Source organism: Oncorhynchus gorbuscha, linkage group LG16 (genome assembly GCF_021184085.1).
Source record: "Oncorhynchus gorbuscha isolate QuinsamMale2020 ecotype Even-year linkage group LG16, OgorEven_v1.0, whole genome shotgun sequence".
In the NCBI taxonomy this organism is placed as follows: Eukaryota; Metazoa; Chordata; class Actinopteri; order Salmoniformes; family Salmonidae; genus Oncorhynchus; species Oncorhynchus gorbuscha.
The window spans coordinates 58468094-58482817 of record NC_060188.1 but is presented as its reverse complement, the minus strand read 5'-3'; positions in this window follow the sequence as shown (position 1 = coordinate 58482817).

The following is a 14724-nucleotide window of genomic DNA, read 5'->3' as shown; positions in this document are numbered from 1 at the left end:
CACAGACATCAAGCTAGGTAAGCGATTATTAAATATATTTAAGTGATTGATAAGACTGAACTAGATCCATGATAATTCAATAATCAATATTGTGTTGCAATAATTGAAATGACCAGTTATTCCCAGATCCCAGACAGTAGCTTTAAACTTAAGCAGCTGTCATGTAGCTACTATAGGTTTAAGCATCAATTCAAGATGGAACTTTGAATCATTCACTGAATATACTGCAAAATTGCACTTGGGACAAGTTCTTGCAGCGGGTGGGAGTCAGACAGAAAGCCAGCAGGAGCAGGATAAAGAAATCGGTCCCACACAGACCTCTACTGTGCACCATGACAGTGAAGCCTGTAATGTTAGAGCTGTTTATTACTGTGTCAGTGTGAAAAGTAGGGAATTAGCTCGGCAAATTAACAGATCAATAAAATGACATTGCCATACTGACTAATAAAACTCACATTGCAATGAAAAAAAGATCAATCTTCAATCGTTTGGCCGATTGTTTCATTGTTTGATTCAGGTCAAGTTTGAGTGAGGCAAAAATAATAGCTAATGTAAGCCAACTTTTGACCAGCTCTCTCTCTCTAACGGTACATCGACTGGTGAACGCTTGCCAAGTTCATTAACTTCTGAAACGGGACAAAACAAAGGCTACAAAACATTTCCATACAAACAACTGCTGTTAGATAGTAATAATAGCCACCTCATATCGCTGTCTGACTGATAAATAGAGGCTAGAGTTGTGGTTGCTGTGGCTGTGGTTGTGGTTGCTACTCACTAGCGTAGCATATTCGTTCACCTCAGTCAAGAGGGGATGAAACATTAGCTAACGTTACATGTCAGTTACAATACTAGCGCAGCACTGCGAATAAACACTAGTTTAAGTTAAGTTAAACAACAGTTACCTTGCCAGCTACATTAGTCATCTAAAGAGTAGCCAGTTTCTGTTCTGCTACCTTCTACAACTCAGTGAAAGAGCGCAAAAGTTACACACTGAACTATGCTCAACTATGCTTTGCCTTCACACAGCCTGTCAGACCGCTCTGTGGTGTCTGCACAGTCCAAAATCCAGTGGGCAAACACTCCAAAAAGCCTACTCGACTGCTCGGAGGCGTCCGCAGGGTCCTAAAGCACACATGTTTTGTATCACATTCCAATGTTAAATATGTCCCCCCTGTCCTCAGGGAAGGTTGTGCCCCTGCTTGATATACTGTACAGCACAAAGCTATTATCAAGGCAAAGGGTGGCTACTTTGAAGAACCTAAATATATTTTGATTTGTTTAACACTTTTTTGCTTACTGCATGATTCCATATGTGACATTTAATAGTTTTGATGTCTTCACTAATATTCTACAATGTAGAAAATAATAAAACATTTAAAAAAAACCTTGAATGAGTAGGGGTGTCCAAACTTTTGACCGGTACTGTATGTTTTAGAGTTTCTTGAAATGCAACGTATTTCTATGTGGAAACTGAAATGGTCTATTCATTGCTTTTCCCTTTTAGTAGACGCTCTTATCCAGAGCAATTTACAGTAGTGAGTGCATAGCCGTGGGAAGTAGTTTGGAGGTGGGGCTGCGATTTGCTGTTGGAAAATGTGCTCACTGAAGACATCTGTCATCTGCTAATACAGGACTAGTAAAGGCCAAGTGCACTACTTTTGTGAATAAAATATATATATATTTTATGTAACTTTATGACATCTGCTGCTGTAAAAAGGGCTTTATAAATATATTTGATTGATTGATATGTATAATATGGTAATGTACATTTACATTGTGTTTTTTTAAAATACTGAACTATCACATTTACATTAGTATTCAGACCCTTTACTCAGTACTTTGTTGAAGCACCTTTGGCAGTGATTACAGCCTCGAGTCTTCTTGGATATGACGCTACAAGCTTGACACACATGTATATGGGGAGTTTCTCCCATTCCTCTCTGCAGATTCTCTCAAGCTCTGTCAGGTTGCATAGGAGGCGTTGCTGCACAGTTATTTTCAGGTCTCTCCAGAGATGTTTGATTGGGTTCAAGTCTGGGCTTTGGCTGGGCCACTCAAGAACATTCAGAGACTTGTCCCGAAGCCACTCCCGTAGAGTCTTGGCTGTGTGCTTAGGGTAATTGTCCTGTTGGAAGGTGAACCTTCGCCCCAGTCTGAGGTCCTGAGTGCTCTGGTACAGGTTTTCATCAAGGATCTATGTACTTTGCTCTGTTCATCTTTGCCTCAATCGTGACTAGTCTCCCAGTCCCTGTCGCTGAAAAACATCACGTCAGCATGATGCTGCCACCACCATGCTTCAACTTCAGAGTTTTGGCAAACTCCAAGCACTCTGTCATGTCACGTGCCTTTTACTGAAGAGTGGCTTCCGTCTGGCCACTCTACCATAAATGCCTGATTGTTGGAGTGCTGCAGAGATGGTTGTCCTTCTGGAAGGTTCTCACATCTCCACAGAGGAACTCAAGAGCTCTGTCAAATCAAATGTTATTGGTCACATACACATGGTTAGCAGATGTTAATGTGAGTGTAGCAAAATGCTTGTGCTTCTAGTTCCGACCGTGCAGTAATGTCTAACAAGTAATATAACAATTTCACAACAACTACCTTATACACACAAGTGTAAAGGAATGATGCAGTAGGTGGTATAGAGTACAGTATATACATATGAGATGAGTAATGTAGGGTATGTAAACATTATAAAAAGTGTCATTGTTTCAAGTGACTAGTGATACATTTATTACATCAAATTTTGTATTATTAAAGTGGCTAGAGATTGAGTCAGTGTGTTGGCAGCAGCCACTCAATGTTAGTGATGGCTGTTTAACAGTCTGATGGCCTTGAGATAGAAGCTGCTTTTCAGTCTCTCGGTCCCAGCTTTGACTGTACTGACCCCGCCTTCTGGATGATAGCGGGGTGAACAGGCAGTGGCTTGGGTGGTTGTTGTCCTTGATGATCTTTTTGGCCTTCCTGTGATATCGGATGGTGTAGTTGTCCTGGAGGGCAGGTAGTTTTCCCCCGGTGTTGCGTTGTGCAGACTTCGCTACCCTCTGGAGAGCCTTGCGGTTGTGGGTGGAGCAGTTGCTGTGTCATGCTGGTGAAAGAGGACCCAAAAGCGACTTGGCGAAAACAGAGTCTTTAATCCAGTAAAGTAAATACAATCAAAAAAACACAACTTTCACTCGAAATGACGAGGACAAACTGGAGACTCGATCTTGAACAGCAGGTGAACAGCAGGTTGCCTCGGGAAGGCACTTGAACCAAACAGACTCAGACACCTGCTCACCACGCAGCATCTGAGGAAAACACGACACGACAGGGCGATACACAAACACAGCACGGTGAATTCTAGACAAGGAACCGACAGGGCAGAAACGAATAACAAGGAGAGAAATAGGGACTCTAATCAGGGAAAAGGATCGGGAACAGGTGTGGGAAGACTAAATGATTGATTAGGGGAATAGGAACAGCTGGGAGCAGGAACGGAACGATAGAGAGAAGAGAGAGCGGGAGAGTGAGAGAGGGAGGGGAGAGAGGGATAGAAAGAGGGAAAGAACCTAATAAGACCAGCAGAGGGAAACGAATAGAAGGAGAAGAACAGGGACAAGGCATGATAATCAATGACAAAACATGACAGTACCCCCCCACTCACCGAGCGCCTCCTGGCGCACTCGAGGAGGAATCCTGGCGGCAACGGAGGAAATCATCAATGAGTGAACGGTCCAGCACGTCCCGAGACGGAACCCAACTCCTCTCCTCAGGACCGTAACCCTCCCAATCCACTAAGTATTGGTGACCCCGTCCCCGAGAACGCATGTCCATGATCTTATGTACCTTGTAAATAGGTGCGCTCTCGACAAGGACGGGAGGGGGGGAGGGAAGACGAACGGGAGTGCGAAGAAAGGGCTTGACACAGGAGACATGGAAGACAGGATGGACGCGACTGTCATGCAGGTGAAAGAGGACCCAAAAGCGACTTAACAGAAACAGAGTTTATTCAAGTCCAAACAGAAAACGACAAATCCTGAATCCTTAACAGGAAATGTCCAAACAGGGAATAACAGAAATCCTCTAGTCTGTAGAGGGGAATAACAGGAGAAGCGGCCACAGACTGCAGGTCGCTTCGGGTAGGCGCAGGCCGTAGCTGACAGAGACACCTGCTCACACGCAGCATCTGATGAAGGCAAAAACACGACAGGACAGGGCGATACACAATCACAGCACGGTGAATTCTAAACAAGGAACCGACGGGACAGGAACGGAACACAAAGGAAGAAATAGGGACTCTAATCAGGGGAAAGGATCGGGAACAGGTGTGGGAAGACTAAATGATGATTAGGGAATAGGAACAGCTGGGAGCAGGAACGGAACGATAGAGAGAAGAGAGAGCGAGAGAGAGTGAGAGAGGGAGGGGAGAGAGAGGGATAGAAAGAGGGAAAGAACCTAATAAGACCAGCAGAGGGAAACGAATAGAATGGGGAGTACAGGGACAAGACATGATAATAAATGACAAACATGACAGTACCCCCCACTCACCGAGCGCCTCCTGGCGCACTCGAGGAGGAATCCTGGCGGCAACGGAGGAAATCATCGATGAGTGAACGGTCCAGCACGTCCCGAGACGGAACCCAACTCCTCTCCTCAGGACCGTAACCCTCCCAATCCACTAAGTATTGGTGACCCCGTCCCGAGAACGCATGTCCATGATCTTATGTACCTTGTAAATAGGTGCGCTCTCGACAAGGACGGGAGGGGGGAGGGAAGACGAACGGGGGTGCGAAGAAAGGGCTTAACACAGGAGACATGGAAGACAGGATGGACGCGACGAAGATGTCGCGGAAGAAGCAGTCGCACAGCGACAGGATTGACGACCTGGGAGACACGGAACGGACCAATGAACCGCGGAGTCAACTTACGAGAAGCTGTCGTAAGAGGAAGGTTGCGAGTGGAAAGCCACACTCTCTGGCCGCAACAATACCTTGGACTCTTAATCCTGCGTTTATTGGCGGCTCTCACAGTCTTCCCCGCAGACAAAGGCAGACCGGTAATGAAGTCTAAGGCGATGTGAGACCATGGTCGAGAAGGAATGGGGAGCGGTCTGAGACGACCGGCAGGAGGAGAGTTACCCGACTTAGTCTGCGCGCAGTCCGAACAAGCAGCCACGAAACGGCGCGTGTCACGCTCCTGAGTCGGCCACCAAAAGCGCTGGCGAATAGACGCAAGAGTGCCTCGAACACCGGGATGACCAGCTAACTTGGCAGAGTGAGCCCACTGAAGAACAGCCAGACGAGTGGAAACAGGAACGAAAAGGAGGTTACTAGGACAAGCGCGCGGCGAGTGCTTGCTTAACCTGTCTTTCAATTCCCCAGACTGTTAACCCGACAACACGCCCATAAGGAAGAATCCCCTCGGGATCAGTAGAAGCCACAGAAGAACTAAACAGACGGGATAAGGCATCAGGCTTGGTGTTCTTGCTACCCGGACGGTAAGAAATCACAAACTCGAAACGAGCGAAAAACAACGCCCAACGAGCTTGACGGGCATTAAGTCGTTTGGCAGAACGGATGTACTCAAGGTTCTTATGGTCTGTCCAAACGACAAAAGGAACGGTCGCCCCCTCCAACCACTGTCGCCATTCGCCTAGGGCTAAGCGGATGGCGAGCAGTTCACGGTTACCCACATCATAGTTGCGCTCAGATGGCGACAGGCGATGAGAAAAATAAGCGCAAGGATGAACCTTATCGTCAGACTGGAAGCGCTGGGATAGAATGGCTCCCACGCCTACCTCTGAAGCGTCAACCTCGACAATGAATTCTCTAGTGACGTCAGGAGTAACGAGGATAGGAGCGGACGTAAACGTTCTTTTAGAAGATCAAAAGCTCCCTGGGCGGAACCGGACCACTTAAAACACGTCTTGACAGAAGTAAGAGCTGTGAGAGGGCAGCAACTTGACCGAAATTACGAATGAAACGCCGATAGAAATTAGCGAAACCTAAAAAGCGCTGCAACTCGACACGTGACCTTGGAACGGGCCAATCACTGACAGCTTGGACCTTAGCGGAATCCATCTGAATGCCTTCAGCGGAAATAACGGAACCGAGAAAAGTAACGGAGGAGACATGAAAAGAGCACTTCTCAGCCTTTACGTAGAGACAATTCTCTAAAAGGCGCTGTAGAACACGTCGAACGTGCTGAACATGAATCTCGAGTGACGGAGAAAAAATCAGGATATCGTCAAGATAGACAAAAACAAAGATGTTCAGCATGTCTCTCAGAACATCATTAACTAATGCCTGAAAAACAGCTGGCGCATTGGCGAGACCGAACGGCAGAACCCGGTACTCAAAATGCCCTAACGGAGTGTTAAACGCCGTTTTCCACTCGTCCCCCTCTCTGATGCGCACGAGATGGTAAGCGTTACGAAGGTCCAACTTAGTAAAGCACCTGGCTCCCTGCAGAATCTCGAAGGCTGATGACATAAGGGGAAGCGGATAACGATTCTTAACCGTTATGTCATTCAGCCCTCGATAATCCACGCAGGGGCGCAGAGTACCGTCCTTCTTCTTAACAAAAAAGAACCCCGCCCCGGCCGGAGAAGAAGAAGGCACTATGGTACCGGCGTCAAGAGACACAGACAAATAATCCTCGAGAGCCTTACGTTCGGGAGCCGACAGAGAGTATAGTCTACCTCGAGGAGGAGTGGTCCCCGGAAGGAGATCAATACTACAATCATACGACCGGTGAGGAGGAAGGGAGTTGGCTCGGGACCGACTGAAGACCGTGCGCAGATCATGATATTCCTCCGGCACTCCTGTCAAATCGCCAGGTTCCTCCTGAGAAGTAGGGACAGAAGAAACGGGAGGGATGGCAGACATTAAACACTTCACATGACAAGAAACGTTCCAGGATAGGATAGAATTACTAGACCAATTAATAGAAGGATTATGACATACTAGCCAGGGATGACCCAAAACAACAGGTGTAAACGGTGAACGGAAAATCAAAAAAGAAATAGTCTCACTGTGGTTACCAGATACTGTGAGAGTTAAAGGTAGTGTCTCAAATTTGATACTGGGAAGATGACTACCATCTAAGGCAAACATGGGCGTAGGCTTGTCTAACGGTCTGAAAGGAATGTTATGTTTCCGAACCCATGCTTCGTCCATGAAACAACCCTCAGCCCCAGAGTCAATCAAGGCACTGCATGTAGCACCCGAACCGGTCCAGCGTAGATGGACCGACATAGTAGTACAAGATCCAGATGAAGAGACCTGAGTAGTAGCGCTCACCAGTAGCCCTCCGCTTACTGATGGGCTCTGGCCTCTTACTGGACATGAATTAACAAAATGTCCAGCAACTCCGCAATAGAGACACAGGCGGTTGGTGATCCTCCGTTCCCTCTCCTTAGTCGAGATGCGAATCCCTCCCAGCTGCATGGGCTCAGTCTCAAAGCCAGAGGAGGGAGATGGTTGCGATGCGGAGCAGGGAAACACCGTTGATGCGAGCTCTCTTCCACGAGCCCGGTGACGAAGATCTACCCGTCGTTCTATGCGGATGGCGAGAGCAATCAAAGAGTCCACATCTGAAGGAACCTCCCGGGAGAGAATCTCATCCTTAACCACTGCGTGGAGTCCCTCCAGAAAACGAGCGAGCAGCGCCGGCTCGTTCCACTCACTAGAGGCAGCAAGAGTGCGAAACTCAATAGAATAATCCGTTATGGACCGTTCACCTTGGCATAAGGAAGCCAGGGCCCTAGAAGCCTCCCTACCAAAAACTGAACGGTCAAAAACCCGAATCATCTCCTCTTTAAAGTTCTGGAACTTGTTAGAGCAATCAGCCCTTGCCTCCCAGATAGCTGTGCCCCATTCTCGAGCCCGGCCAGTAAGGAGTGAAATGACGTAAGCAACCCGAGCTCTCTCTCTAGAGTATGTGTTGGGTTGGAGAGAGAACACAATCTCACACTGCGTGAGAAAGGAGCGGCACTCAGTGGGCTGCCCGGAGTAGCAAGGTGGGTTATTAACCCTAGGTTCTGGAGGCTCGGCAGGCCAGGAAGTAACAGGTGGCACGAGACGTAGACTCTGGAACTGTCCAGAGAGGTCGGAAACCTGAGCGGCCAGGTTCTCCACGGCATGGCGAGCAGCAGACAATTCCTGCTCGTGTCTGCCGAGCATGGCTCCTTGGATCTTGACGGCAGTGTAACGAGCGTCTGAAGTCGCTGGGTCCATTCCTCGGTCGGTTCCTTCTGTCATGCAGGTGAAAGAGGACCCAAAAGCGACTTAACAGAAACAGAGTTTATTCAAGTCCAAACAGAAAACGACAAATCCTGAATCCTTAACAGGAAATGTCCAAACAGGGAATAACAGAAATCCTCTAGTCTGTAGAGGGGAATAACAGGAGAAGCGGCCACAGACTGCAGGTCGCCGGGTAGGCGCAGGCCGTAGCTGACAGAGACACCTGCTCACACGCAGCATCTGATGAAGGCAAAAACACGACAGGACAGGGCGATACACAATCACAGCACGGTGAATTCTAAACAAGGAACCGACGGGACAGGAACGGAACACAAAGGAAGAAATAGGGACTCTAATCAGGGGAAAGGATCGGGAACAGGTGTGGGAAGACTAAATGATGATTAGGGGAATAGGAACAGCTGGGAGCAGGAACGGAACGATAGAGAGAAGAGAGAGCGAGAGAGTGAGAGAGGGAGGGGGAGAGAGAGGGATAGAAAGAGGGAAAGAACCTAATAAGACCAGCAGAGGGAAACGAATAGAATGGGGAGTACAGGGACAAGACATGATAATAAATGACAAACATGACAGCGACGAAGATGTCGCGGAAGAAGCAGTCGCACAGCGACAGGATTGACGACCTGGGAGACACGGAACGGACCAATGAACCGCGGAGTCAACTTACGAGAAGCTGTCGTAAGAGGAAGGTTGCGAGTGGAAAGCCACACTCTCTGGCCGCAACAATACCTTGGACTCTTAATCCTGCGTTTATTGGCGGCTCTCACAGTCTGTGCCCTGTAACGGCAAAGTGCAGACCTCACCCTCCTCCAGGTGCGCTCACAACGTTGGACAAACGCTTGAGCGGAGGGAACGCTGGACTCGGCAAGCTGGGATGAGAACAGAGGAGGCTGGTAACCCAGACTACTCTGAAACGGAGATAACCCGGTAGCAGACGAAGGAAGCGAATTGTGAGCGTATTCTGCCCAGGGGAGCTGTTCTGCCCAAGACGCAGGGTTTCTGAAAGAAAGGCTGCGTAGTATGCGACCAATCGTCTGATTGGCCCTCTCTGCTTGACCGTTAGACTGGGGATGAAACCCGGAAGAGAGACTGACGGACGCACCAATCAAACGACAGAACTCCCTCCAAAACTGTGACGTGAATTGCGGGCCTCTGTCTGAAACGGCGTCTAACGGGAGGCCATGAATTCTGAATACATTCTCGATAATGATTTGTGCCGTCTCCTTAGCGGAAGGAAGTTTAGCGAGGGGAATGAAATGTGCCGCCTTAGAGAACCTATCGACAACCGTAAGAATCACAGTCTTCCCCGCAGACAAAGGCAGACCGGTAATGAAGTCTAGGGCGATGTGAGACCATGGTCGAGAAGGAATGGGGAGCGGTCTGAGACGACCGGCAGGAGGAGAGTTACCCGACTTAGTCTGCGCGCAGTCCGAACAAGCAGCCACGAAACGGCGCGTGTCACGCTCCTGAGTCGGCCACCAAAAGCGCTGGCGAATAGACGCAAGAGTGCCTCGAACACCGGGATGACCAGCTAACTTGGCAGAGTGAGCCCACTGAAGAACAGCCAGACGAGTGGAAACAGGAACGAAAAGGAGGTTACTAGGACAAGCGCGCGGCGACGCAGTGTGCGTGAGTGCTTGCTTAACCTGTCTTTCAATTCCCCAGACTGTTAACCCGACAACACGCCCATAAGGAAGAATCCCTCGGGATCAGTAGAAGCCACAGAAGAACTAAACAGACGGGATAAGGCATCAGGCTTGGTGTTCTTGCTACCCGGACGGTAAGAAATCACAAACTCGAAACGAGCGAAAAACAACGCCCAACGAGCTTGACGGGCATTAAGTCGTTTGGCAGAACGGATGTACTCAAGGTTCTTATGGTCTGTCCAAACGACAAAAGGAACGGTCGCCCCCTCCAACCACTGTCGCCATTCGCCTAGGGCTAAGCGGATGGCGAGCAGTTCACGGTTACCCACATCATAGTTGCGCTCAGATGGCGACAGGCGATGAGAAAAATAAGCGCAAGGATGAACCTTATCGTCAGACTGGAAGCGCTGGGATAGAATGGCTCCCACGCCTACCTCTGAAGCGTCAACCTCGACAATGAATTGTCTAGTGACGTCAGGAGTAACGAGGATAGGAGCGGACGTAAAACGTTCTTTTAGAAGATCAAAAGCTCCCTGGGCGGAACCGGACCACTTAAAACACGTCTTGACAGAAGTAAGAGCTGTGAGAGGGCAGCAACTTGACCGAAATTACGAATGAAACGCCGATAGAAATTAGCGAAACCTAAAAAGCGCTGCAACTCGACACGTGACCTTGGAACGGGCCAATCACTGACAGCTTGGACCTTAGCGGAATCCATCTGAATGCCTTCAGCGGAAATAACGGAACCGAGAAAAGTAACGGAGGAGACATGAAAAGAGCACTTCTCAGCCTTTACGTAGAGACAATTCTCTAAAAGGCGCTGTAGAACACGTCGAACGTGCTGAACATGAATCTCGAGTGACGGAGAAAAAATCAGGATATCGTCAAGATAGACAAAAACAAAGATGTTCAGCATGTCTCTCAGAACATCATTAACTAATGCCTGAAAAACAGCTGGCGCATTGGCGAGACCAAACGGCAGAACCCGGTACTCAAAATACCCTAACGGAGTGTTAAACGCCGTTTTCCACTCGTCCCCCTCTCTGATGCGCACGAGATGGTAAGCGTTACGAAGGTCCAACTTAGTAAAGCACCTGGCTCCCTGCAGAATCTCGAAGGCTGATGACATAAGGGGAAGCGGATAACGATTCTTAACCGTTATGTCATTCAGCCCTCGATAATCCACGCAGGGGCGCAGAGTACCGTCCTTCTTCTTAACAAAAAGAACCCCGCCCCGGCCGGAGAGGAAGAAGGCACTATGGTACCGGCGTCAAGAGACACAGACAAATAATCCTCGAGAGCCTTACGTTCGGGAGCCGACAGAGAGTATAGTCTACCCCGAGGAGGAGTGGTCCCCGGAAGGAGATCAATACTACAATCATACGACCGGTGAGGAGGAAGGGAGTTGGCTCGGGACCGACTGAAGACCGTGCGCAGATCATGATATTCCTCCGGCACTCCTGTCAAATCGCCAGGTTCCTCCTGAGAAGTAGGGACAGAAGAAACGGGAGGGATGGCAGACATTAAACACTTCACATGACAAGAAACGTTCCAGGATAGGATAGAATTACTAGACCAATTAATAGAAGGATTATGACATACTAGCCAGGGATGACCCAAAACAACAGGTGTAAACGGTGAACGAAAAATCAAAAAAGAAATAGTCTCACTGTGGTTACCAGATACTGTGAGGGTTAAAGGTAGTGTCTCAAATCTGATACTGGGAAGATGACTACCATCTAAGGCGAACATGGGCGTAGGCTTCTCTAACTCTCTGAAAGGAATGTCATGTTTCCGAACCCATGCTTCGTCCATGAAACAACCCTCAGCCCCAGAGTCTATCAAGGCACTACATGTAGCACCCGAACCGGTCCAGCGTAGATGGACCGACAAAGTAGTACAGGATTTTGATGGAGAGACTTGAGTAGTTGCGCTCACCTGTAGCCCTCCGCTTACAGATGAGCTCTGGCTTTTACTGGACATGAATTAACAAAATGTCCAGCAACTCCGCAATAGAGGCACAGGCGGTTGGTGATCCTCCGTTCCCTCTCCTTAGTCGAGATGCGAATCCCTCCCAGCTGCATGGGCTCAGTCTCTGAGCCAGAGGAGGGAGATGGTTGCGATGCGGAGCAGGGAAACACCGTTGATGCGAGCTCTCTTCCACGAGCCCGGTGACGAAGATCTACCCGTCGTTCTATGCGGATGGCGAGAGCAATCAAGAGTCCACATCTGAAGGAACCTCCCGGGAGAGAATCTCATCCTTAACCACTGCGTGGAGTCCCTCCAGAAAACGAGCGAGCAGCGCCGGCTCGTTCCACTCACTAGAGGCAGCAAGAGTGCGAAACTCAATAGAATAATCCGTTATGGACCGTTCACCTTGGCATAGGGAAGCCAGGGCCCTAGAAGCCTCCCTACCAAAAACTGAACGGTCAAAAACCCGAATCATCTCCTCTTTAAAGTTCTGGTACTTGTTAGAGCAATCAGCCCTTGCCTCCCAGATAGCTGTGCCCCATTCTCGAGCCCGGCCAGTAAGGAGTGAAATGACGTAAGCAACCCGAGCTCTCTCTCTAGAGTATGTGTTGGGTTGGAGAGAGAACACAATCTCACACTGCGTGAGAAAGGAGCGGCACTCAGTGGGCTGCCCGGAGTAGCAAGGTGGGTTATTAACCCTAGGTTCTGGAGGCTCGGCAGGCCAGGAAGTAACAGGTGGCACGAGACGAAGACTCTGGAACTGTCCAGAGAGGTCGGAAACCTGAGCGGCCAGGTTCTCCACGGCATGGCGAGCAGCAGACAATTCCTGCTCGTGTCTGCCGAGCATGGCTCCTTGGATCTCGACGGCAGTGTAACGAGCGTCTGAAGTCGCTGGGTCCATTCCTTGGTCGGTTCCTTCTGTCATGCTGGTGAAAGAGGACCCAAAAGCGACTTGGCGAAAACAGAGTCTTTAATCCAGTAAAGTAAATACAATCAAAAAAACACAACTTTCACTCGAAATGACGAGGACAAACTGGAGACTCGATCTTGAACAGCAGGTGAACAGCAGGTTGCCTCGGGAAGGCACTTGAACCAAACAGACTCAGACACCTGCTCACCACGCAGCATCTGAGGAAAACACGACACGACAGGGCGATACACAAACACAGCACGGTGAATTCTAGACAAGGAACCGACAGGGCAGAAACGAATAACAAGGAGAGAAATAGGGACTCTAATCAGGGAAAAGGATCGGGAACAGGTGTGGGAAGACTAAATGATTGATTAGGGGAATAGGAACAGCTGGGAGCAGGAACGGAACGATAGAGAGAAGAGAGAGCGGGAGAGTGAGAGAGGGAGGGGGAGAGAGAGGGATAGAAAGAGGGAAAGAACCTAATAAGACCAGCAGAGGGAAACGAATAGAAGGAGAAGAACAGGGACAAGGCATGATAATCAATGACAAAACATGACAGGCTGTACCAGGCGGTGATACAAGCCCGACAGGATGCTCTCGATTGTGCATCTGTAAAATTTTGTGACTGTTTTTGGTGACTAGCCAAATTTCTTCTGCCTCCTGAGGTTGAAGAGGCGCTGTTGTGCCTTCTTCACCACGTTGTCTGTGTGGTTGGACCATTTCAGTTTGTCCATGATGTGTACGCCAAGGAACTTAAAACTTTCCACCTTCTCCACTACTGTCCCATCGATGTGGATATGGGGGTGCTCTCTCTGCTGTTTCCTGAAGTCCACAATCATCTCCTTTGTTTTGTTGACATTGACTGCGAAGTTATTTTCCCGACACCACACTCCGAGGGCCCTCACCTCCTCACTGTAGTCCATCTTGTCCTTGTTGGTAATCAAGCCTACCACTGTTGTGTAGTCTGCAAACTTGATGATTGAGTTGGAGGCATGCATGGCCACGCAGTCATGGGTGTTCAGGGAGTACAGGAGAGGGCTGAGAATGCACCCTTGTGGGGCCCCAGTGTGGTGGATCAGCGGGGTGGAGATGTTGTTTCCTACCCTCACCACCCGAGTGACCATTGAGTTCTCGGTCACCTCCCTGACCAAGGCCATTCTCCCATTTAAGAATGATGGAGGCCACTGTGTACTTGGGGACCTTCAATGCTGCAGACAGTTCTTGGTACCCTTCCCCAGATCTGTGCCTCCACACAATCCTGTCTCGGTGCTTTACGGACAATTCCTTTGACCTCATGGCTTGGTTTTTCTCTGACATTCACTGTCAACAGGGGGACCTTATAATGAAAGGCATGTGTCTTTCCAAATCATGTCCAATCAATAGAATTTACCACAGGTGGACTCCAATCAAGTTGTAGGAACATCTCAAGGATGATCAATGGGAACAGGATGCACCTGAGCTCAATGTCGAGTCGCACAGCAAAGGTTCTGAGTACTTACGTAAATAAGACATTTCTGTTTTTTATTCTTTATAAATTGGCAAAAAAATCTAAAAACTTGTTTTCGCTTTGTCATTATGGGGCATTGTGTGTAGATTGGAGTTTTTAAAATGTTTTATTTAATCAATGTTAGAACAAGGCTGTAACTTAACAAAATGTGGAAAAAGTACATTCCTGAATACATTCCGAAGACTCTGTATATATATTTTAGTTTTTTAAGTTGATTTTTCAAAGGGACCTGCAGCACCCCTACTTCCCGCGGCTATGCACGGGGGGACACAAGTGTATTACTTGGATCCTAAATGATTGTTAAAATGGACTGTCTCAATATCAACACAAAAATATTTGCGATGTCTTGGACATACAGTTGAAGTCGGATGTTTATATACACTTAGGTTGGAGTCATTAAAATGAATTTTTCATCCACTCCACAAATTTCTTGTTCACAAACTATAG